This window comes from Chiloscyllium plagiosum, unplaced genomic scaffold (genome assembly GCF_037043375.1).
Source record: "Chiloscyllium plagiosum isolate Xiang-an unplaced genomic scaffold, Cpla_swu_hap1 HiC_scaffold_31, whole genome shotgun sequence".
NCBI lineage: Eukaryota > Metazoa > Chordata > Chondrichthyes > Orectolobiformes > Hemiscylliidae > Chiloscyllium > Chiloscyllium plagiosum.
Window position 1 is genome coordinate 66,975,539 of NW_028270169.1, and position 23,908 is coordinate 66,999,446.

The 23,908-nt window shown below is 44.6% G+C and overlaps 1 long non-coding RNA gene across 1 annotated transcript in view; it reads right to left on the reverse strand.

Annotated features, from left to right (window-relative positions):
* The window catches only part of LOC122551871 (uncharacterized), a 51,055-nt gene extending 28,064 nt beyond the window's left edge, over window positions 1–22,991 (reverse strand). Inside the window, exons 1-5 of the long non-coding RNA XR_015752262.1 lie at window positions 22,883–22,991; window positions 19,345–19,428; window positions 16,130–16,199; window positions 11,174–11,278; window positions 3,304–3,386 (exon numbers count right to left, since the gene is read on the reverse strand). This is a non-coding gene — a long non-coding RNA (uncharacterized LOC122551871). The remainder of the gene's footprint in view (window positions 1–3,303; window positions 3,387–11,173; window positions 11,279–16,129; window positions 16,200–19,344; window positions 19,429–22,882) is intronic.
* Window positions 22,992–23,908: the final 917 nt, after the last annotated feature.

Sequence of the window (23,908 nt, forward strand, 5' to 3'; positions counted from 1 at the left end):
CCCCTCCTAGCTTTCCTGGCGGTAATCCATCGACCTGACTGTGTCTGCAGTATCCTGATTCCTGACACTGCGACCTATCACAGCCCCCGGCTACTGTCAATTCCTCACTGCCTTTAATCACTCCTCCACCAATCCATGCGATCCAATAGGATTAGCAATCACACTTCCTGCAGACAATCAGCAGGATCATTGAACCTCTCCCTAATCTCCCACATCCGACAGGAACAGCACGCCACTCTACAACAGGCCATCTCTCCGCCTTAACAATCTACAGACCAAGACAAAGGCACAGTCTTACTGCTCGAAACATACTGCCCGAGAATAATTTAATGCTTACGTTTCATATCTTAAACATTTAATCAAGAGACCATAAGACATTAAAAATAAATCCTCACCTTACTCACTATTGTAGATTGAATACAATAAAACCGACTAAGAGTGATATTTGAAGAGACTGAAACTCACTGAGCTGATCCCCGGCTCGGAGTACTTCCAAGGGTGAGGTCTCTCTGAGGGCAGCTGTGAAATGTCACTGTTTCTCTTCTCTGCCCACTCCATTTCCAGAGAGGTTTTTAAACTTCATAGCAAGTCAGCTCAGAGAGGTCACTGCTTGGCTTTATTCACTGGAGGTTGCCTTTGCTGCCCAGACCAGTATTTCTTGGCCACCTTTACTTGTCTTGGAGAAAGTGGTGGTTAACCGCCTCCCTGAAATGCTGCAGTCCATGTACACCACAGTGATGTTTGGACAACAATCTCCCTCTGGCCCCACAATCCTCCCTGTCTCTGTAATCCCCCTCCAGCTTCAGAAATTACATGTCCGTGGCATAAGATTTTTATTTGGATTCATTTTTGTTCAATAAGCCCCCCCCCAAAAAGTGAAATATTTCCCCCCAAACAAATTTCTGTTGATTGACCTTTTGGAGAGGCTGACATATCGACGTTGCAGTATTTTATCTCACATTGTACACGTAGAATGAAGGAACTTTCTTTTAAACATTGCTAAAAAGGGAGGCAATAGCTTAATGGTATTCCTGCCAGATGAGTGACATGTGCATTGTTCCGAGGATTAGGGATAGAATCCCAACATGGCTGATGGCGGCATCGGAATTCAATACAATCAAGAATGAAAAGGAGATGATGACCATGAAACTATTGTCGATTGTTAGAAACCCACCTGGTTCACTAATGTCCTGCAGGGAAGGAAACTGTCATCCTCACCTGGTCTGGCCAACATGTGACTCCAGACCCACAGCAATGTGGTTAACTCTCAACTGCCCTCAGGAAAAATACTTTAAAAACTATTAACAAATACTTTGCAGGTATCACTTAAAAACTGGCTGTTCCCATTGGGACCATGTGAATTTCTGAAAGGCCTGGAGTGAAACTGGACCCCATTGTGAGGTCAGTGGTGGGATCCTCCCCCTTTTTCTGAATCAAACCTGGAAGGTGTATGGATGGTGTCAATCAGGAACAATAAACAGAAGGTGCTGGGAAAGCTCAGCAGGTCTGGCAGCATCTGGGAACAGAAATCTGTCCAGTGGCCCTGCCTCAGAACCGATGGGAGCTGGGAAAATTAGGATCCTGACAGTATGGAAACAGACCATTCGGCCCAAAAGGTCCCTCCGAAGGGTATCCCACCCAGACCCATTCCCCTACCCTATTTCTGTATATTTCACCTGACTAATGCACCTAACCTACGCATCCCTGAACACTATGGGAAATTTAGCTTGGCCAATTAAACTAACCTGCAGATCTTTGTATACAGGAGATAGGGGTTAAACAGTAAATAATAGGCAGGGACAGAACCCAGAGAGAGACTGAAACTTTTGGAAAGACAAAGGAGTGGATTACGTTCTGGCTGGGAGGGTTCATAGCTGTTAATGGAGGGGACAGGAACTGTGTCTGGCAGCATCTCAGTTGCCTTGGCGGAAATGGCGACAGATGATCTACGTTCTGCTGCAAAAACAGACCTCAAGCTTCCAGCTGCCTGCCACTTTAACACACGAGCCTGTTCCCTGGCCAACACCTCTGTCTCATGCTTACTTCAGTGTTCCAGTGAGGCCAGAACATACCAAATGGCACCGGACTTCAAGGACTGCAATTTCCCCTCCCATGTGGTCAATACCTTCCACTATATCTCCTCCACTTCCTGCACCTCTGCCTTTGAAACCCACACCTCCAACGAGGATAGGACACCCCCCACCAAGTCCTTAGCTTCCACCCTGATACAACACATCAGCCTCTGCCATTTCCACCAGCCACAATCAGACTGCACCACCAGATTCTTAAGGGGTTTGACAGAATAAATACTGATGTGTCTAAACCTAAATACTGAGAGGGGAGCCTGAAACCAAATTCTGAGCCAGTCAAAGAATTAAGGGTTCTGCTTTGGATTCGTCAAGTTTAAGGCAACACAGACACGGGTAAGGGGTTTCAGTCGCAATGGAGCTGGGGTGAGGAGGAGACAATCAATGTTTAAGAGATTGGAATTCCTGGTGTTTGGGATGTGTAGATGTCTGATCAGAAGGTCAGCTTCGCGTCAGATATAACTGCAATACTGTGAAGAGTGTAGTTCTGCTGCATAGTTCCCAGTGAGAGGAAGGGGCTCAGCAGTAAGGGAAAGGAATTTATCTGGCAACGGGTTTAACCACTACAATGTTTCATGGGAGGAAACTGCACCTAATCGAGTAGTGGGAATGTGGTAAGCAGTTTGATAACTGAGTAACAGTGGAGTAATGGAGAGGGACAGCCAGTGAACTTGTGAAACCCAACATGGTACTTTTGCACAATGTCATCTCCTGGTAGTATGTACGTAAAATCCAAAAGGGACCAAGGACACTAAATGCAAGGAATTCAGAAAGGAAAGAGAGAGTGGAGATGGAGCAGGATTTTGGGAGAGAAGGACATAACCAGAAAAGACAGAACAAGGAACAATATCTATGAATCGGTGAGGGAGACTGATGATGATGAGGAGGAGGAGGAGGAATGAGAGTTAGAAAGTTTATGGTTTAGTGAGATTGGGGGAAAAGGTTAAGATGAGCTCTGATAAGGCTTGACATGAGGTTGGAGAAAGATGCAAGTTTAGGACAAAAACCGGGAGCACCACGTGAGGCAGTTTGACTCACTGGGCTAGTGGGAGGGAGGGAAGCAGCAGATCAGATTATCTCAGTCTTAGTGACAGAGAAACTCCATGTGTTCCAAACTCTTGTTGTTGGAGAGAAGGATGGAGGAGACAGGATGATAGACAGTGTTTTACAAAGAAACAAAGCTTGGGTAAGTGATATTTAAAGTGAGTGAACAAACCTAATGTATTTAACTTTTATCCAAAATATTAAGACAAACGACTGAAGTCCTGGTTCGAATCCCGTCTTGGCAGATGGTGGAATCTGAATTCAAGAAAAAAATAGCTGGAATTAGGAATCTCCTGATCTCCATGGAACCATTGTCAATGGCGAAAAACATCCTGCCAAACCTGACAGTGTCCCAGCAAGCTAGTCACTGCAAAGTTTCAACAAAAGAATGAAACTGGATGGACCACTCGGCATCTAAGAAGGCACCAGGAAATACAACCACAGAATCAGCCCTCTTGATGGTGCAACGCCTTCCAGACTAACATCTGGATTTTGTTGCCAAAATGTGCAGAAATGTCTCACAGACCAATCAAGGAACAGCCTGACACAGTCATACTCATGAAATCAACCCTTACAGACAATGACCAGACACCACCATCAACATCCCAAGATATTACGTTTGTGTTGATGGAAAAGCGCAACAGGTCAGGCAGCATCCCAGGAGAAGGAGAATCGATGTTTCGAGCCTAAGCCCTTCGTCAGCCTGACCTGCTGTGCTTTTCCAGCACCAGACTCTTGACTCTGATCTCCAGCATCTGCAGGCTTCACTTTCTCCTGAAATCTCTGAATATGTCCGGTCCCACCGGCAGGACAAACCAGGCAGAGATGGTGGCACAGACAAGAGGATTTGCCCTTGGATTACTCAGCCTTGACTCCGGACACCAGGAAATCTTATGGCTCCTGCTAATTACCACGTATTGCCCTCCCTTGGCTAATTAATCACTTCTCCTCCATGTTGAACAACAATTGGAGGAAGCACTGAGGAAGTAAAATGGTGTCAAACGTACTCTGGGTACAGGATTTCAATGTCCACAATCGAGACTTGCACTGCAACAGGATCACTGACTGAGCTGCCCATGTCCTAAAGGACATAGCTGCTCAACTGAGTCTGCAGTGCGTGGTGAGGGAACTAACAAGAGGGAAAAACTTACTTGATCTCATTGTTATGAATTGACCAGTTGCAGACACATCTGGCCATGACAGTATCGGTAAGAGCGACCATCACACAATCCTTTTGGAGACAAATTCTTGGCTTAAAGTTGAGAAAAATCTCCATTGTGTGGAGTGACACTATCACCGTTCTAAAGGGGACAGACTTTGAAGAGTTGTAGGATCTCAAACTGGGTATCTATGAGGTATTGTGGGACATCAACAGCAGCAGAACTGTACTCCAGCACAATCTGTAATCTCATGCGTTTGTAAGTCTGGCACTCGCCCATCACAATGGACAGTAAAGGAGGGCATGCCAAGAGCAGCACCAGGCATACCTAAAAATGAAGTGCGAACCTGGTGAAGCTACCAAACGGGACCATCTGTATTTCAAACAGCATCAGCAGCAAGCAACAGAGCTAAACGTTCCCACAACCAATGGAACAGATCGGAACTCAGCAGTTCTGCCACACCCAGTTGTGAACGGTGATGGACAATTAAACAACTCACTGGAGGAAGCATCACAGAAATCCCCACCTTTACTGATGGAGGGGCCTCACACATCCATGCACCAGATAAGATGACAGCATTTGCAGCAATCTGCAGCCAGAAGGGCAAAGTGGGACGATCCATCTCCGCCTTGTCCAGTGGTTTCCAACATCACAGATGTGAGTTTTAAGCCAGTTCGATTCAGTTTTAACAACATCAAAAAATGGTTAAGTAGTGCAAAGGATACGGGCCCTGCCAACATTCTGGCAATAATACTGATGGCTTCGGCTCCAGAACTTGCTGCCCAACAAGCCAAGTACTGCTCCAGCACTGGCATCTACCGGTAACGTGGAACATTGCCCAGGGAGGTTCAACTCAAAAACACAGAGCAATCCAACCCAGGCAATTTCCATCTCTCAGTCTACACTCGATCAACAGTAAAGTGATGGAAGATGTCATCAACAGGGCTACCCAGCAGCAGCTGCTCAGCAACAGTCAGCTGAGTGACACTCATTTTAGGCTCCACCAGGGCCACTCTGCTCCCGATGGTGTTACCGCCCTGATTCACAATCTGGCAACCAGCTGTATCCCAGAGGTGAGGTGAGGGTGACAGGGCAGTCCCACTCCAAGATCCCTATTTCTAGCTGATTCCACCCTTGTCTCAGCTCATATACTCTCATCCACCTTGTGTTATCTCCAGACTTCATTTTCCAAACATACTCCTGGCCAGCTTCCCACATTCAACCTCCCTGTAATCTCAAGAAAAACTAAATCTCTGCTGCACAAGTACTCTCTCGTACCAAAACTTGTTGATCCATCAAAAGGCTCCTATTCATAATCAACAACATAGAGCCACAGCGATGAACAGCATGGAAACAGACCCTTCAATCCAACCTGTCCATTCTGACCAGATATCCCAACCCAATCTAGTCTCACCTACCAGCATCCGGCCCACATCCTTCAATTTAAAATTCTCACCCTTGATTTAATTCCTGGTTGTGATAATCCCTAGCTCCCTGCAGCACACACCCTTTGAGACCTCGACAAACCATTCTGTTCGAGACTCCCAATGATTTGTTAATTCATTACATCACCTGTGTGGCTGCTTTTACAGTTGCCAAAGCAACAAGGTCTGAAATTCGCAGCCAAAACCTCACAGGTCTGCTTTCCTCCTTTAAGACATTCCTCAAAACCTGCTTATTTGGCAATGCTTTTGGTCACCTGACCTAATATCATCCTTCTCTGGCCTTATATCTAAAGTTCCCAATAATATTTTTGTGAAATTATAAGCAGGATAATAAAACTACAAACTGTTGTTGATTTGGACATTATCTTCAGATCTTTACTGTTGCTGAATGAGTACTCTGTAATGTCTCGTACCCAACCACACTGTGGCAGCACCTTCACCACACAAACTGCAGCTGTACAAGAAAGTCAAACATCACCCTCTCCCCAGGCTACAGGGCTTTGGCATTAATCACTGGTATCTGTGGAAGGAGAAACACAGTTGATGTTTCAGGGAATGCAAAATGGATTACAGGGAATGAAAATGGTGCAGAATTTGATAGTCAGAAATGGAAGCAAAATACACTTGCTTGTTGGAAAAAAGAATTCTTGACTGTCAAAAATTTTCCAGACACAAAATTAATAAGCAGCACATGGTCAGGGGCTGGGCGAGAGTGAAAAATCAACTTACAAAAATGTCAGAAACAGTAATAGTAAAATACTAAACAGACCAAAAATACACCCATTGTTCGAGACTGAGGAAGCTAGATATTGACAAAGTGGTCATGAGGGAGCCCAGAGATGAAGAAGAGCAGTATAAGCTGTTATGATCCCACAGTAATAGAGATGTATAGCACCGACACAGACCCTTCCGTCTAACTCATCCATGCCAACCAGGTATCCGAACTTAATCTATTCCTATTTGCCAGCACTTGGCCCATAACCCTGTAAATGCTTCCTAATTACATCATGTGTCTATTTAGATGCCTTTAACATGTTTTAATTGTACCAGCCTCCACCACTTCCTCTGGCAGCTCATTCCACCCACTGCATGAAAGAGTTGTCCTTTCGGCCCCTTTGAAATTTTCTCCGTTCACCCGAACGCAATGCCCTCTACTTCTGGACACCAACACTCTAAGGAAAACACCTGGTTCATTTACTCTGTCCATGCCCCTCATGATTGTATAAACCTCCATAACATCACCTCTCAGCCGATGGCACTCCAGGGAAAACAGCCACAGCCTTCTATGCCTCACCCTGTAGCTCAAATCCTCCAACCCTAACAAAATCCTTGTAAGTCTTTTTTGAAACCTTTCTAGTTTCACATCACACTTCTGATAGGAGGCAGGCCAGAATTGCACCCACTATTCCAAAAGTGGCCTAACGAATGTCCTGTACAGCAACACGACCTCCCGCATCCTATACTCAATGCTCGAACCGATAAAGGAAAATACACTGAACACCTTCTTCATCATCCTATCTGCCTGCAACTTGACTTGCAAGGACTATGAATCTGCAGTACAAGTTCTCTTTGTTCCGCAAACGTCTGCAGGACTTTGCCATTCATTCAGTGTATAATGTCCTGCCCTGATTTGCTTTTCCAAAATGCAACACCTCACATTTATCTAAGTTAAACCCCATCTGATCAATATTTTATTGTAATCTGAGGTAACCTTCTTCATTATCCACAATACCTCCAATTTTGTATGATCTGCAAACTCATTTACGATACCAAATCATTTAAATGAATGACGAAACAAATCCAGAAATAAACATCCGTTTCTCTGAGTTTGAATGTGCTCTGTGTAAATCCTGCCTATTGACTCTGTACCAGAGAAATGCTGCACATGTGCCTGGCTGCACCTTCCCCCCTACAAAGCTGGCGGCTCCGCAGGTGTCCAATGAATTCTTGCCCCGAATAAAGATGGCGGCACGCACTCATGACTGCAGCCACACTGAGGCAATTCCCCGTTTACTGAAAACACGAGACTGGGACATTCAAATGTGTGTTTTCCGATGTGCACATTTTGTTTGTAAAACCTCTCCGCTCTTACAGAATAGCTCTCACCTCCTGCAGTTCCACAGACAGCCTTGAGTTTTGCTGGTATCTATTCTCTGCCCGGTTACTCGTTTGTCCTTAGTGTATTTGTACAATCACTTTGGATTTTCCTTAAACCTATTTCCTAAAGCTATTTCATGTCCCTTTTTTGCCCTCCTGGTTTACCTCGAGTATACTCCTACTGCTCCTATACTACTCCAGGGACTCACACAAACACAGCTCTCTGTACCTGCCATATGCCTCCTTCATTTTCTGGACCAGGCCCACAATTTCTTTCGTCAAGCAGCACTCTTTCCACCTACCACCCTTGGCCTTATCAGGAACATACTGTCTATATACTCTCATTGTCGCAGGCCTATGGAGGCAATGGCAGATGAGGATAAATACGCAATCATTCTCAGTTAAGAGGTAATGTTGGGAAAGATAACAGCCTAAAGGTAGATAGGTTTCCTGGCTTTGATGGAATGCATCCCAGGGACTATAAGAGATGGTGGAGGGTGGGGTGGGGGGGGATAACAAATAGACCTCGTCATAATTCACTAAAATTTGTTGGATTCTGGGATGGTTTTGACAGACTGGAAGCTGCAAATGTGGTGCCACTATTTTTCAAAAAGGACCCGTTAGCTTCACTTCTGTAGTGGAGAAAATGCTTGAATCTCTCAAGGAAGTAGTGGTGAGATATCTGGGTAGAAATTGTCTCATTGAGCAGACAAAGCATGGATTCATGAAAGGCAGGTCACATATAACACATTTACTGGAATTATTTGAGGATACGATGAGTGCGTTGGACAAGGGGGACTCGGTGGATGTGGTGTACCTGGATTTCCAGAAGGCATTCGGTAAGTTGCCACATAAAAGGCTGCTGAATAAGGAAAAGATGCACGGCATTATGGGTAATTATCATTGATACAGAATCGGTTAACCAACAAAAAATAAAGAATGGGGATAAATGAGTGTTTGGATTAGTGTTGGTACTACAACTGTTTGCAATTTACACCAATGGATTGGAGTTGAGGCCCAAGTGTACGGTGTCAGAAGAAGTCACATTTGATACAAAGATGAGGTAGAGCAATGTGTGCAGAGATCACTGTAAGTCTGCACAGGGATACAGATCACTTACGTGATTGGGTAAGGATCTGGCAGATGGAGTTCAATGTTAGGAAATGTGAGGTCATCCATTTTGGTCGAACTAACAGCAAACTGGATGATAAAATGGTGAAAACATGCACCATGCTGCTGTACAGAGGGAGCTGGGTGTCCTTGTGCATGAATCACAGGAAGTTAGTTTGTAGGTGCAGTAGGTAATTAACGCAGTGAAGGGAATATTGTCCTTCCTTACTAGAGGGATGGTTATGCTGCAGCTGTACAGAGTGCTGGTGAGGCCACACCTGGGGGATTGTGGAAAGGTTTGTTCTCCTTACTTCAGGTAGGATGTACTGACACTGGAGGGATTACAGAGGAGGGTCACTAGTTTGAGTCAGGAGTTGAGGGTTGGTGTATGTGCAGAGATTGAGAAAACTGGTTCTATAGTCATTGTAATTTAGAAGAATGGGAGGTTGGATAGGAAACAATAAAATTATGAAGGGAGTAGATAAGACAGAAACAGGGAGGCTATTTCCACTAAAGAGCATTACCTCAAAATAAGTGGGAGCAGATTTAGCTGAGGAGCTTCTTCAGCTAAAGGGTTGTGAATCTGTGGAATTCCCTGCTGAGTGCAGCATTTGACGTTATCAACTTGAATGCCTTTAAGGCAAAAGGTAGATTTGTGAACAGCAAAATAATTAAGGGTTATGGTGAGAGATCAGGAAAGTGGAGCGGACGCCATGAAAAGCTCAGGCCTGTTCTTATTGAATGGTAGAGCAGGCTTGAGGGGGCAGATGAAAGTTCTTACCTTGTGCCATCAAAATTGGGCTTTATCCAATTCAGAACCTTAACGTTTAGAGCTGGTCTATTATTTTCTGTAACTATTTTAAAACTAGTAGAATTATCAGAGACTCCCAACAGTGTGGAAGCAGGTCATTCAGCCCATCACATTGATACTGACCTGGAGAGCCTCTTAACCTCCCCCTGTAACATTGCATTTCCCAAGGCCAGCCAACCTGCACATCCCTGAACACTGTGGGCAATTCAGCCTGGATAATCCACCCAACCTGCACATCTTTGGACTGTGGGAGGAGACCAGAGCACCCGGACGAAATCCCTGCAGAAATCCCCAATAAGGTGATCATCCCTTTCTTATTTCCCAGTTCCATCTAATTAACTTCACTGGGCGTACTCCCAGGAATATCTTCCCTAAGCAAAAACAAAATGCTATCCCGAATCAAAAATGCCACTCCCCCTCCTCTCTTGTCCCCCTTTCTATTCTTCCTATCGTATCTATGCCCTGGAACATTAAGCTGCCAGTCCTATCCATCCCTGAGTGATGCCTCTAATTGCTATAATATCCCAATGCCATATTCAAAACCATACCCTGAGCTCATCTGCCTTGCCTGTCAGGCCTCTCCTATTGAAGCAAATGCAGTGCAACTGCTCAGTTCGTCTTCATTCTGTGCCTTGCCCTTGCCTGCCTTGACTATTCGACTTCTGAACTGTACCAGCCTCAGACATATCTCTTTCCTCACTATCTTCTTGGGTTTACACACACTCCCTCACTGGTTTAAGGCTTCCCGAGTATCACCAGAAAGTCTCCCTGCCTAGATATTAGACACTTTCCATTTCAGATACAATCCATCCTTCTTATGCAGGTCAACTCTACTCCAGAGGAGATCACAACGATCCAAAAAACGTGAATCCTTTTCCCCTGCACCAGCTCCTTAGCCACTCATTGAGCACCTCCTCCTCCTCTGTAATATGGATATTTTGCAAGATGTCACCATTTATTTCCCCACATTCTATATCTCCCATGTATTTATCCAGAGTAAACACTACTGCAAAATACTTGTTTCCTATCTCGCCCATCACCTGCAGCTCCACACAATGGCTGCCTTGCTGATCTTTGATGGTCTCTATTTTCTCCCTAGTTAGCCTTTTGTTCTTCATGTATTTACAAAAGCCCTTCGGATTATCCTTAACCCTATTCGCCAAAGCTATCTCACGTCCCTTTTTTGCCTCCTGGTTTCCCTCTTAATTATAGTCCTACTGCCTTTATACTCAAAGGAGTTTTGGATTGGAATAAATGCAAAATATAACATCCTGACAAAACAAACGAGGGTAGGACTTACACTCAATAAAAGTAGGGCCGTGAGTAGTGATATGGGAACAAAGACACCGACGGCTTCACGTGTTTGAAGTTTGTGTCACATGTAGACAGGGTGGTTAAGAAGGTGCTTAGCACACTTACCGTCATTGTTCAGACCTTTGAGTACAGGAGTTGGGACGTTATGTTGAGGTTGTACAGGACGTTAGGGAGGCCTCTTCTGGAATACTCTGTCCAGTTCTGGTTGTGCTGTTACAGGAAGGATATTATTAAATTGGAGCAGGTTCAGAAGAGATTTACCAGCATGTTGCCATGAATGGAGGGATTGTGTTCTCAGGAGAGGCTGGGTAGGCTGGCAATTTTTTTCACTGGCGTGCACGAGGTTGAGGGGTGACCTTATTGGAGGCTTATAAAATTAGAAAGAGTGCAGATAATTTGAATAGCTGGGGGAGAGGGGGTTTCAAAACTCGGGTGCAATAATTTTGAGAAGTAATTAGAAAGGTTTGAGAAAAGACGTGTGAAATGAACTTCCAGAAGAAGTGGTAGCTGTGAATACAATTACAATATTTAAAATACATTCAAATAAGTACATAAATAGGAAATATTTGGATGGATGTGGACCAAGCGGAGGCAGGTACAATTAGTTCAGTTTGTAATTATGGTTGGCATGGACGGGTTGGACCACAGGACCTGTTTCCTTGCTGGATAACATTATGACTCTAATCCTCACTAATTCTAAATTCCTCTATCCTCAACTCTCCTGATCACTGTCACCTCATCCAGCCTCACAACTCTTCCTTATTTATATAATTCCTCACCAGCCACAGAACGCTCCCTATCTCATGTTCTCCAGTTTCTCAGATCTCTGCGATATGTGCCTTTCTTTTGTTCCAGCCTTGAGGATGACCTCATTCACTCAGATTGGTTGGAGGACAAACTGGTACGACCTGGTCCTCCAGTATGGCTCTCTGCACCCTATTGGCCTGCGCTGACATCAATCATTGGGGCCCATTGTGAGGTGAGGTTTGGGATCCTCCCTCTCTCTGCCCTGGGATGAGCTTCAACATTCACAGTCAATGGGGCAGTATCAGATTACAGGGGCTGGGGCTATTCAGCCATTGGGGCTCTACTCTCTCCCTCTGGAGATGCTGCAAATCTGTCCCAATTCCCTTCCCATTTGCCCATAGCCCCCAAAATCGTCTCTTAAAAAGTAAAACTCCATATCTGTTTATGAATAACTGCTGAGTCTGTCCAGCTGCCATTCAGACTTTTCCAGATGCTCGGAACTTACCGAATAAAATAATGTTCACATATTCACATATCATTTGCCAATTACCTGAAAATAGTTACTAAAACTGTGACATTGTTAACAATTCCCGTCTCTCTGCAAATTAAATATCCTAGAAACAAATTTGCACCTGGTCAAAGTCACTGATTAACCTTCTCAGCTCCAAGGACATTTATCTGTGCTTCTGCTAGCTCTCCACAAAAGAGGAACACATCTTATTTTCATTTATTTGTGTCATAGAGATGTACAGCACAGAAACAGACCCTTGGTCCAATTTGTCCATGCCAACTAGGAATCCTCAACAAATGGAGCCCCATTTGCCAGCTATTGGTCCGTATCATTGGAAACACTTACTATTCATGTACCCAATTAGATGCCTTTCAAATGTTGTAATTGTATCAGCCTCCACTACTTCATCTGGCAGCTCATTCCACACATACACCACACACAGCTTGAAGACTTTGCCCCTTAGAACCGTTTTTAATCTTTGCCCACTCAAAGTAAGCCCATGTGATCTTATTTTGAACCCACCTAACCTGGGGGGAAAAGACCCTGGCTGTTCACCTTATCCATGCCTTTCATGATTTTATAAATCTCCATGAAGTCACCTTTGACTCTCCAGGGAAATTAACCCTGGCCTATTCAGCCTCTCCCTGTAACCCAAATCCTCCAACCCTAGCAAACCCTAGTAAATCTTGTGTGAACACTTTCAAGAATCACAACATCCTTTCCAGAACAGGGAATTTCGAACTTAAAACATAATTCCTGTAATGGCTTAATCAATGTCCTGTCTAACCACAATTTGACATCCCAGCTTCTGTACTCAATACATTGACCAATAAATATAAGCATTCCAAACCCCACCTTCACTAGTCTGCCTACCTGCGACTCTACTTTCAAGGAAGAATGAACCTGCACTCCATGGTCTCTATGTTCAGCAACATTCCCAAGGACTTTACCATTAAGTGTACAAGTCCTGCTCTGATTTGCCTTTCCAAAATCCAACAGCTTAAATTTGTCTAAATTGAACCCAGTGTGCCATTCCTCGGTCCAATGGCCCATCTGGTCAAGATCCTGTTGCATTCTGAACTAACCTTCTTCATTGTCCACTACACCTCCAATTTTGGTGTCTTCTGTAAACCCACTGATCATATCTCATATATTCACATCCAAGTAATTTATTTAAGGACCCAAAATCCATTCCTGCAGGACAATGCTGCTCACAGGCCTCCAGTCCGCAAAGCAACACTCCATCACCACCCTATGCCTCCTACCTTCAAGCCAGTTTTGTATCCAAATGGCGCGTTCTCCCGCCATTTCATGTTGTTATCTAACCTTGCTAACCAGTCTGCTTTGTGGAACATCATGCAGTGTCCATATAGACAACGTCCACAGTCTGCCTTCATTAATCATCTTTGTCACATCTTCCAAAAATCTCAATCAAGTTAGAGAGAGAGAATTTCCCACACACAAAGCCATGTTAACTATCCCTAATCAATCCTCGTCTTTCCAAATACATCTAAATTCTGTCCCTGAGAATCCCCTCCAACAACTTACCTATCACTGACGTTAGGTTAACTGTTCTCTTGTTCCCTGGCCTTTCCTTACCACCTTTTCCAAATAATAGCACCCATCTTCCAGCACCTCATCTGTCACAAACAATGATATAAATACCTCATGGAGAGGCACTGCCATCACCTTCCTAGCTTTCCATAAGTTTCTGGGATAGACCAGATCAGGTCCCAGGGATTTATCCACCTTGCTACTGTTTAAGACATCCAGTACTTCCTCCTCTGTAATATAGACACTTTTCAAGTTATCACTATTTATTTCTCCAAACTCTCTGGAACAGAATAGCATAGTATTTCTCCCACCTCCTGTTGTTCCATAGATGGTCTTGTTGATCTTTAAGGGGTACTATTCTCTGTCTGCTTATTATTTTATCCTAAATGTATTTGTAGAATCTCTTTGGATTCTCCTTAAACTATTTCCTAGAGATATTTCAAGTCCCCTTTTTGCTCTCCTGATTACCCTCGAGTATTCAAAGTTTGTGCGAAGATTTGTAGCTCGGGTGCTCGTTGCTGTGGTTCTGTTCGCCGAGCTGGAAGATTTTGTTGCAAACGTTTCGTCCCCTGGTTAGGCGACATCATCAGTGCTCGGGAGCCTCCTGCGAAGCGCTTCTTTGATGTTTCCTCCGGTGTTTATAGTGGTCTGTCCCTGCCGCTTCCGGTTGTCAGTTTCAGCTGTCGGCTGTAGTGGTTGGTATATTGGGTCCAGGTCGATGTGTTTGTTGATGGAGTTTGTGGATGAATGCCATGCCTCTAGGAATTCCCTGACTGTTCTCTGTCTGGCTTGCCCTATGATAGTAGTGTTGTCCCAATCGAATTCATGTTGCTTGTTGTCTGCGTGTGTGGCTACTAAGGATAGCTGGTCGTGTCGTTTCGTGGCTAGTTGATGTTCATGTATGCGGATTGTTAGCTGTCTTCCTGTTTGCCCTATATAGGGTTTAGTGCAGTCCTTGCATGGTATTTTGTACACTACATTCGTCTTGCTCATGTTGGGTATCAGGTCCTTCGTTCTGGTGAGTTGTTGTCTGAGCGTGGCTGTTGGTTTGTGTGCCGTTATGAGTCCTAGGGGTCGCAGTCGTCTGGCAGTCAGTTCCGAGATGCTCCTGATGTATGGTAGTGTGGCTAGTCCTTTTGGTTGTGGTATGTCCTCGTTCCATGTTCTTTCTCTTAGGCATCTGCTGATGAAGTTGTGCGGGTATCCGTTTTTGGCGAATACCTTGTATAGGTGTTCCTCTTCTTCTTTTTGCAGTCCTGGTGTACTGCAGTGTGTTGTGGCCCTTTTGAATAGTGTCCTGATGCAGCTTCGTTTGTGTGTGTTGGGGTCGTTACTTTCATAGTTTAGGACTTGGTCTGTGTGTGTGGCTTTCCTGTATATACACTCACAGACCAAGTCCTAAACTATGAAAGTAACCACATCGACCTGGACCCAATATACCAACCACTACAGCGGACAGCTGAAACTGACAACCGGAAGCGGCAGGGACAGACTAGTATAAGCACCTGAGGAAACATCAAAAAGCGCTTCGCAGGAGGCTCCCAAGCACTGATGATGTCGCCTAGCCAGGGGATGTAACATTTGCAAAAAAAACTTCCAGCTTGGCGAACAGAACTACCCTCGAGTATATTCCTGTAAAAGCGTGATCCTGTACTCCCAATTCCTTCGCCTCTGCCATATCTGCTCCCAGGAGAAGCAATTCCCCTCCAGGACATCCCAGAAAGGTTTCCTCTTTCAAGGACCGGATTTCCCTCCCACTTGATCAACAATGCACTCCAACGCATATCCGCCACTTCCTGTACCTCCGCCTTCCCCCCACCCCTCCAACCAAAATAAGAATATAATCCCCCGGTCCTCACCTGCCTCCAACTAATCTCCATTAACCTCTGCTACGTCCGCTACCGACAGTCAGACCCCACCACCAGGGATATATCTCCCTCCCCAGCCCTTTCTATCTTCCGCAGAGACCATGGGATCTTTGGTGCTGATGTGCTGCCCCACGGATATCTCAGTCACTCACGCTGCCAAATGGCCTAGTGAGATTATCACTAGATGGGTAATCCAGACACCCAGATAACGTTCTGGGGCCCAGGGTTTGGATCCCGTCACGGCAGACAGTGGAATGTGAATTCAATAAAAATTTGTAATTAAGAATCTATTAAAGACCATGAATCCATTGTGGGATATTGTGAAAATAAAGCTCATCAGATTCGCTAATATCCTTCAAGGAAGGAATCTGCCATCATTACCTGGTCTGGCCTACATGTGACTCCAGACGCACGTCACTCCCCTTTGGGTCCAGCCAGTGACACCCTCATCCTGTGAATGAATAACAAAGATGGTCAAGTCTTGTACACAATCATATCATTTTTACAGATAAGTGATCTCTTCGTAAATTTGCTTCTCAACTCCCTGCTGACTATCGTGGGAGTGGGGGGGGGGGATGCAATAGTACCATCCCAATAAGGAGATCATCCCTTTCTTATTTCTCAGTTCCAACTGTATAACCTGTCTCGATGTACTCCTAGGAATACCTCTTGAAGCCTTCCTGTAATGTTATCCCTAATCAAAAATACCTCTCCCCCTGCTCTGTTGCCCCCTTTCTATCTTTGCTATAGCATCTATACACTGGAACATTAAGCTGCTGGTCTTATCCATCATTAAGACATGCCTCTAAAATTGCTATAATATCCCAGTGCGATGTTCAATACTATATCCTGAGCTCCTGTGCCCGACCTATCGGGCCTCCTGCATTGAAATAAATGCAGTGTAACTGCTCATTCTGTGCCTTGCCCTTGTCTGCCTTGACTGTTTGACGTCTGAACTGTATCAGCGTCAGACTTAGCTCTTCCCTCACTCTCTCTCTGGGTTTACCCACATTCCTTCACTGGTTTAATGCCTCCTGAATAACACTAGCAACTGTTCCCTTCCAGTGCCAGTACAATCCATCCTTCTGATGGAGGTCAATACTATCCCACAAGAGATTCCAATGATCCAATAATGTGAAATCTTCTATTCCTATGTCATTGATACCAATAAACAACAGCCTCCCCTCAAAATGGTTATTCTCCCCTTTAAGAATATTCTGCTCCCTCTCTGAGACATCCTTATACAAAAATTACACATTCGAATAATAAACCTTACACTCATCAGGTCATCATAAAAGGATTACATGACACATTGAAGGTGTGTGGAGACTTTTTGAGAGAATGCGATGATTCAAAGAAGAATTTTTAAGCAGCAAATGGGATTAATCTGGAACACAATACTCTCACACACACACAATGCGAATATCCAGATCCTGATATACTGAGTAATTCAATCAGAGTTTAGCAGAATATTTACTGAGGTTACCATCTGAATGTCCACATGAAATACAAGTTTATAAAATCTGTCACTCTCAGTTCAAGTTAGAAACTCACACCATCCCCTCCTCCTGGCCCAGGATTACTGTCGATATTACCCTTGAGGACATCAGCAGTCAACTCAGACGGAAATCTGTGGGTTTCTAGGAGATTCCACCTTGCAATCCCATGTGACTGAACACAGCAGTTCATTGACACATTGGAGAAAATGATCCAAGCGTCAGTGAGATATGCCGAACAAGAATTACTTTCTTTTCTTTCATTCCGTGCTGCCGCTCTGCCTCATCAATAAGACATGGGTGTGAAAGGCTAATGCCTGACGATGGGAAAGTTGTCTCCATCCTGACCAATGGGTAGGAAGATCCTCTCAATCACTGCAAAGCGTATCCCAAAAAGATAGCAACTCTGTCTGCTTCCCACTGCCCAGTGCTCCCAGTAAATGTTTGGAAGAATGGGAAGGGGGAATATCCCCTAGAAAAGACATAACTGTAAAGGTCGAAAAGGATTATGAAAAGAGAGAGATGCACAGGAGAAGGGGGCAACAAGTTGCCAGATGGGGTGTACCTTGGGAAAATGGGAAGTTGCTCATTTTGGAGGAGATAATAAAAGAACAAAGTATTATTTAAATGGTGGAAACTGTAGAAAGCTGCACAACAAAGGGACCGGGGTAATTGTTCAGGAAACGCAGAAAGCTACCACACAGTTACAACAGGAAATCAGGAAGGGGAATCAAATGTTCTGTTTCAAAAGTTTTCAGTCTTTGAGTTTGGAGTATATACCTAAGAGTAACGTGTGAAAGTGCTGGTGAGACCACCATATCTGCAGTAATGAGAGCAGTTTTGGTCCCTTTAGATAAGGAAATGTGTCATTTTATTGGAGGCATTTCAGGGAAGATTCAATGAGATGATCCCTGGTTTGGAGGGATTATCTTTTAAATAAAGGCTGAAAAGGTTGGGACTCTACTCACTGGATTGTGGAGAAAGAGAGGTGATCTCATTGAGACAGATGGGATTCTTAAGGGGTTTGACAGGATAAATACTGAGAGGATGTGTCTGAGGGTAAATACTGAGAGGGGAGTCTGAAACCGGATTCTGAGTCACGGAATCAAGGGTTCTGTTTTGTATTCAAGTTTAAGGCGACACAGATGCGGGTAAGAGGTTTCAGTAGCAATGGAGCTGGGGTGAGGTGGAGAAAAGCAACGTTTAAGAGTTTGGAATTCCTGGTGTAGTGATTGTGTGGATGTCTGATCAGAAGGTCACCTTGGGGTCAGATATAACAGCAATATTGTGAAGAGTGTCGTTCTGCCTCAGAGAGTTCCCAGTGGGAGGAAGGGCTCAGCAGCAAGGTCAAGGTAAGGCAATGGGTTTAACCGTGACAATGTTTCATTGGAGGAAATTGCAGCTAATCAAGTAGTGGGAATGTGATAAGCAGTTTGATAACTGAGTAACAATGGAGTAACGGAGAGGGATGATGGGGAGGGAGAGCTGGGCATCGTCAGTGTACATGTCAAACCTAACACAGTGTTTTTGGATGATATCACCTCCTGGAACTATGTCAGTGAGATAGAGGAGAGACCAAGGATTGATATTTGAGGGACACCAAATGCAAGGAATTCAGAAAGGAAAGGGAGAGTGGAGATGGAGCAGGATTTTCCAACAATGGTGAGGTCAAATATTATTTTTCACAGAATGGGAGAGAAGGACATAACCAAAAAGGACCAACAGACAGAACAAGGAACAATATCTATGAGTTGGCGAGGGGGTGGTGATGATGCCGCAGCGGAGGAGAGAGAGTTGGGAAGTGATTTTAGCGAGATTAGGGTAAAGGGTCAAGGTGAGCTCTGATAAGGCTTGACAAGAGACTGGAGAAAGATGTAGGTTTAGTACAAAAACCAGGAACACCACGTGAGGCAGTTTGGCTCAGTGGGCTCGTGGGAGGGAGAGAAGCAGTAGATCGGATTATCTCAGTCTTAGTGACAGAGAAACTCCATGTGCCCCTCACTTGTTGTTGGAGGGGAAGATGGAGGAGACAGGATGATGGACAGCGTTTTACAAAGAAACAAATCCAGGGTTAGTGATGTTTAAAATGAGTGAACAAACCTGATGTATTTAGCTTTTATCCAGAATATTAAAAAAAAACGACTGAAGTCCTGGTTCGAATCCCGTCTTGGCAGATGGTGGAATCTGAATTCAAGAAAAAAAAATGTATTAGGAATCTCCTGATCTCCACGAAACCATCGTCAATGGCGAAAAAATCCTGCCAACCTGACAGCGGCCCAGCCAGCTACTCACTGTATTAATCACTGCAAAGTCTCAACACAGGAATGAAACAGGATGGACCAGTTGACAACTAACATGGCACCAGAAATTACAACCACAGAATCAGCCCTCTCGATGGTGCAACGTCCTCCTCACTAACATATGGTTTTTGGTGCCAAAATGTGGAGAGCTATATCACAGTCTAGTCAAGGAACAGCCTGACATAGTCATACTCACGGAATCAGCCCTTACAAACAGTGACCAGACACCACCATCACCATCCCTAGATATCGAGAGTGTGGGGGTGCTGAAAAAGCACGATAGTCAGGCAGCATCCGAGGAGCAGGAAAATCGGCGTTTCGAGCCTAAGCCCTTCATCAGCCTGACCTGCTGTGCTTTTCCAGCACCAGACTCTTGACTCTGATCTCCAGCATCTGCAGTCTTCACTTTCTCCTGAAATCTCTGAATTTGTCAGGTCCCACCGGCAGGACAGATCAGGCAGAGGTGGTGGCACAGTGGTGTACAGACAGGGAGGATTTGCCCTGGGAGTACACAGCAATGGCTCCGGAGACTAGGAAGTCTCATGGCTCCTGCTGATTACCACGTCCCATCCTCCCTTGGCTGATGAATCACTTGTCCTTCATGTTGCACAACATTTGGTGGAAGCACTGAGGCAATAAAATGGTGTCAAACGTACTCTGGGTACAGGATTTCAATGTCCACAATCGAGACTAGTTCTGCAACAGAATTACTGACAGAGCTGGCCATGTCCTAAAGGACATAACTGCTCAACTGAGTCTGCAGCGGGTGGTGAGGGAACCAACAAGAGGGAAAAACATACTTGATCTCATTGTTATGAATTGACCAGCTGCAGATACATCTGTCCATGACAGTATCGGTAACAGTGACCATCACACATTCCTTTTGGAGACAAATTCTTGGCTTAAATTTGAGAAAACCCCCCATTGTGTTGAGTGGCACTATCACCGTTCTAATGGGGACAGACTTTGAAGAGATGTAAGATCTCAGACTGGGTATCTCTGAGGCACTGTGGGACATCAACAGCAGCAGAGCTGTACTCCAGCACAATCTGTAGTCTCATGGGTTTGTAAATCCTGCTCTCACCCATCACAATGGACGTAAAGGAGTGCATGCCAAGAGCAGTACCAGGCAGACTTAAAAATGAAGTGTCAACCTGGTGAAGCTACCAAACAGAACGACCTGCATATCAAACAGCATCAGCAGCAAGCAACAGAGCTAAGTGATCCTACATCCACTGGAACAGATCGGAGCTCTGCAGTTCTGCCACATCCAGTTGTGAATGGTGATGGACAATTAAACAACTCACTGGAGGAAGCATCACAGAAATCCCCTCCTTTACTGATGGAGGAGCCTCACACATCCATGCACCAGATAAGATGACAGCATTTGCAGCAATCTTCAGCCAAAAGTGCAAAGTGGGATGATCCATCTCCGCCTTGTCCAGTGGTTTCTAACATCACAGATGTGAGTTTTAAGCCAGTTCTATTCAGTTTGAATAACATCAAGAAATGGTTAAGTAGTGCAAAGGATACGGGCCCTGCCAACATTCTGGCAATAATACTGATGGCTTGTGCTCCAGAACTTGCCACCCACCAAGCCACGTACCGCTCCAGCACTGGCATCTACCGACAATGTGGAACATTGCCCAGGGATGTTCAACACAAAAACACAGGGCAATCCAACCCAAGCAATTTCCATCTCTCAGTCCACACTCGATCAGCAGTAAGGTGATGGAAGATGTCATCAACAGGGATACCAAGTAGCAGCTGCTCAGCAACATTCAGCTGAGTGACACTCATTTTAGGCTCCACCAGGGCCACCCAGCTCCCGATTGTGTTACCGCCTGATTCACAACCTGACAACCAGCTGAATCCCAGAGTGAGGTGAGTGTGATAACTAAGACCCACTCCAAGACCACTATTTATAGCTGATTCCACCGTTGTCGCAGCTCATATACTTTCATCCACCTTGTGTTATCTCCAGACTTCATATTCCAAACACACTCAGGGCCAGATTCCCACATTGAACATCCCTGTAATCTCAAGAAATCTCTGCTGGTTGATTCATCAAAAGGCTCCTAAGTATAATCAACAGCATACAGTCATAGAGATGTACAGCAAGGAAACAGACCCTTACGTGAGAAACAAAGCTCACTCACTTCAATAATTGTAGTCCGACACAAAAATCTGAATCAGCAGTGTCCTTTATTTTACACTTGAACGTGGGTGTAATGTCCACAAGGCAGGGACAAAAACACACCAAATTCAACAAACTCTCGAAATTTATATAATTTGGGCCCCTACGTTTTTTTTTCTTATTTGATTGTTCCCCCCGCTTACATCATTCCCTTCCCTAAGACTGATCCCACCAATTCTGGCCTTGTCCGTGATAGAATGCTTAACTCTGGCCTCATATGGTCGTTTGACGTCATCCCACTGCAGGTCATCGTTAGGCATATTCTTTCTTTATCGGTATCTATTCTTTCCATCTGGACCTCTCCTGAAACCACTCTGTTCTCATGACCTCTTTAATTAGGATTTGTTCCTGTGTCTCCATACAAGTGGGAAACAGATGTTTTTACCTACTGTTATACAAACCGATTTCATCCCCTTACAACTTCTTATGTATTTGCCCATACATCTACCATTGTTTGGCAATCACGTCTCATGCTGACATACCATTTTTAATTGATATGAAAACAATTATATATTTCCTCTACATAGTTTCCATCCTTGTTGACTTAGCTCTTGGCTGAAACAATTACACACTGATGTGAGTTCATTTACTCTGTATTAGAAATTATAATTGCAGAAATAACATTAATTTACCTGGATCCCACACTAAGGTCCAACCCGTCCATGCCGACCAGAGGCCCAAACCCAATCTAGTCTCACTTGCCAGCACCTGGCCAATATCCCTCAATTTAAAATTCTCACACTTGATTTAATTCCTGGCTGTGGTAATCCCTAGCTCCCTGCACCACACACACTTTGAGACCTCGACAAACCATTTTCTTCGAGACTCCCAACCATTTGTTAATTTATTACTTCACCTGTGTGGCTGTTTCTACAGTTGCTGAAGCAGCATGGTCTGAAATTCGCAGCCAAAACCTCACAGGTCTGCTTTCTACCTTTAAGACATTCCTCAAAACCTGCTTTTTGGAAATGTTTTTGGTCACCTGCCCTAATATATCCATCTCTGGCCTTATTTATAAAGATCTCAATAGTATTCTTGTGAAATTATAAGCAGGATAATAAAACTACAAACTGTTCTTGATTTGGACATTATGTTCAAATAATCACTGTTGCTGTAATGAATACTCTGTAATGTCTCTTACCCAACCACACTGTGAGAGCACCTTCACCACACAAACTGCAGCTGTACAAGAAAGTCAAACATCACCCTCTCCCCAGACAACAGGGCTTTGGCATTGATCACTGGTATCTGTGGAAGGAGAAACACAGTTGATGTTTCAGGGAATGCAAAATGCATTACAGGGAATGAAAATGGTGCAGAATTTGATAGTCAGAAATGGAAGGAAAATACACTTGCTTGTTGGAAAAAAGAATTCTTGACTGTCAAAAATATTCAAGAAAAAAGTAATCTGATAATAGAGCAGCACATGGTCAGGGGATGGGCCGCAGTAAAAAAAAACTCTTTTACAAAGGGTCTATAAAAGTAATAATACAGTACGAAACAGACCAAAAATACACCAATGGTTCGAGAATGAGGAGGCTAGATATTGACAAAGTGGTGATGAGGGAGCCCAGAGGTGAATCAGAGCAGTATTGGCTGCTGTCATCCCAATACTCTATACTAGAGACAGGCTGCACATGCGCCTGGCTGCACCTTGCCCCCTACAAAGATGGCGGCTCCGCACGTCCCCAGTGAATCGTTGTCCCGAATAAAGATGGCGGCGCTCACTCAGGCCTGCAGCCGCGCTGAGGCCATTCCTCATTTACTGCAAACACGGGACTGGGACGTTCAAATTTGTGTTTTCCGACGTGCACAATTTGTTTGTAAAACCTCTCCGCTCATAGCAACACAGTTTTTCTCCCGATTTACTGTTTATTTCTTTCCTTATCATATCCTTTCTCTCCATAACTTCCCGAACATTCATTCCAGCGACTCTGCGCCGCGCGCGAGGGTGATCACATGGTTTGGTTTAGCTCCGCCCTTCATTCACTTTGATTAGTTGAAGGACCAACCTCCCGCTAGGTCATCCAGCTCCGCCCACTGTCCTTTCATTGGCCCGGTGCTGACATCAATCAACTGGCGTCACTTTGTTGCCTAGAGCATGCGCAGTGTGTCCTGATTTTACTAAAATGTTGGGTAATGTGATGGGAGAGTTTACTGAGGGTAA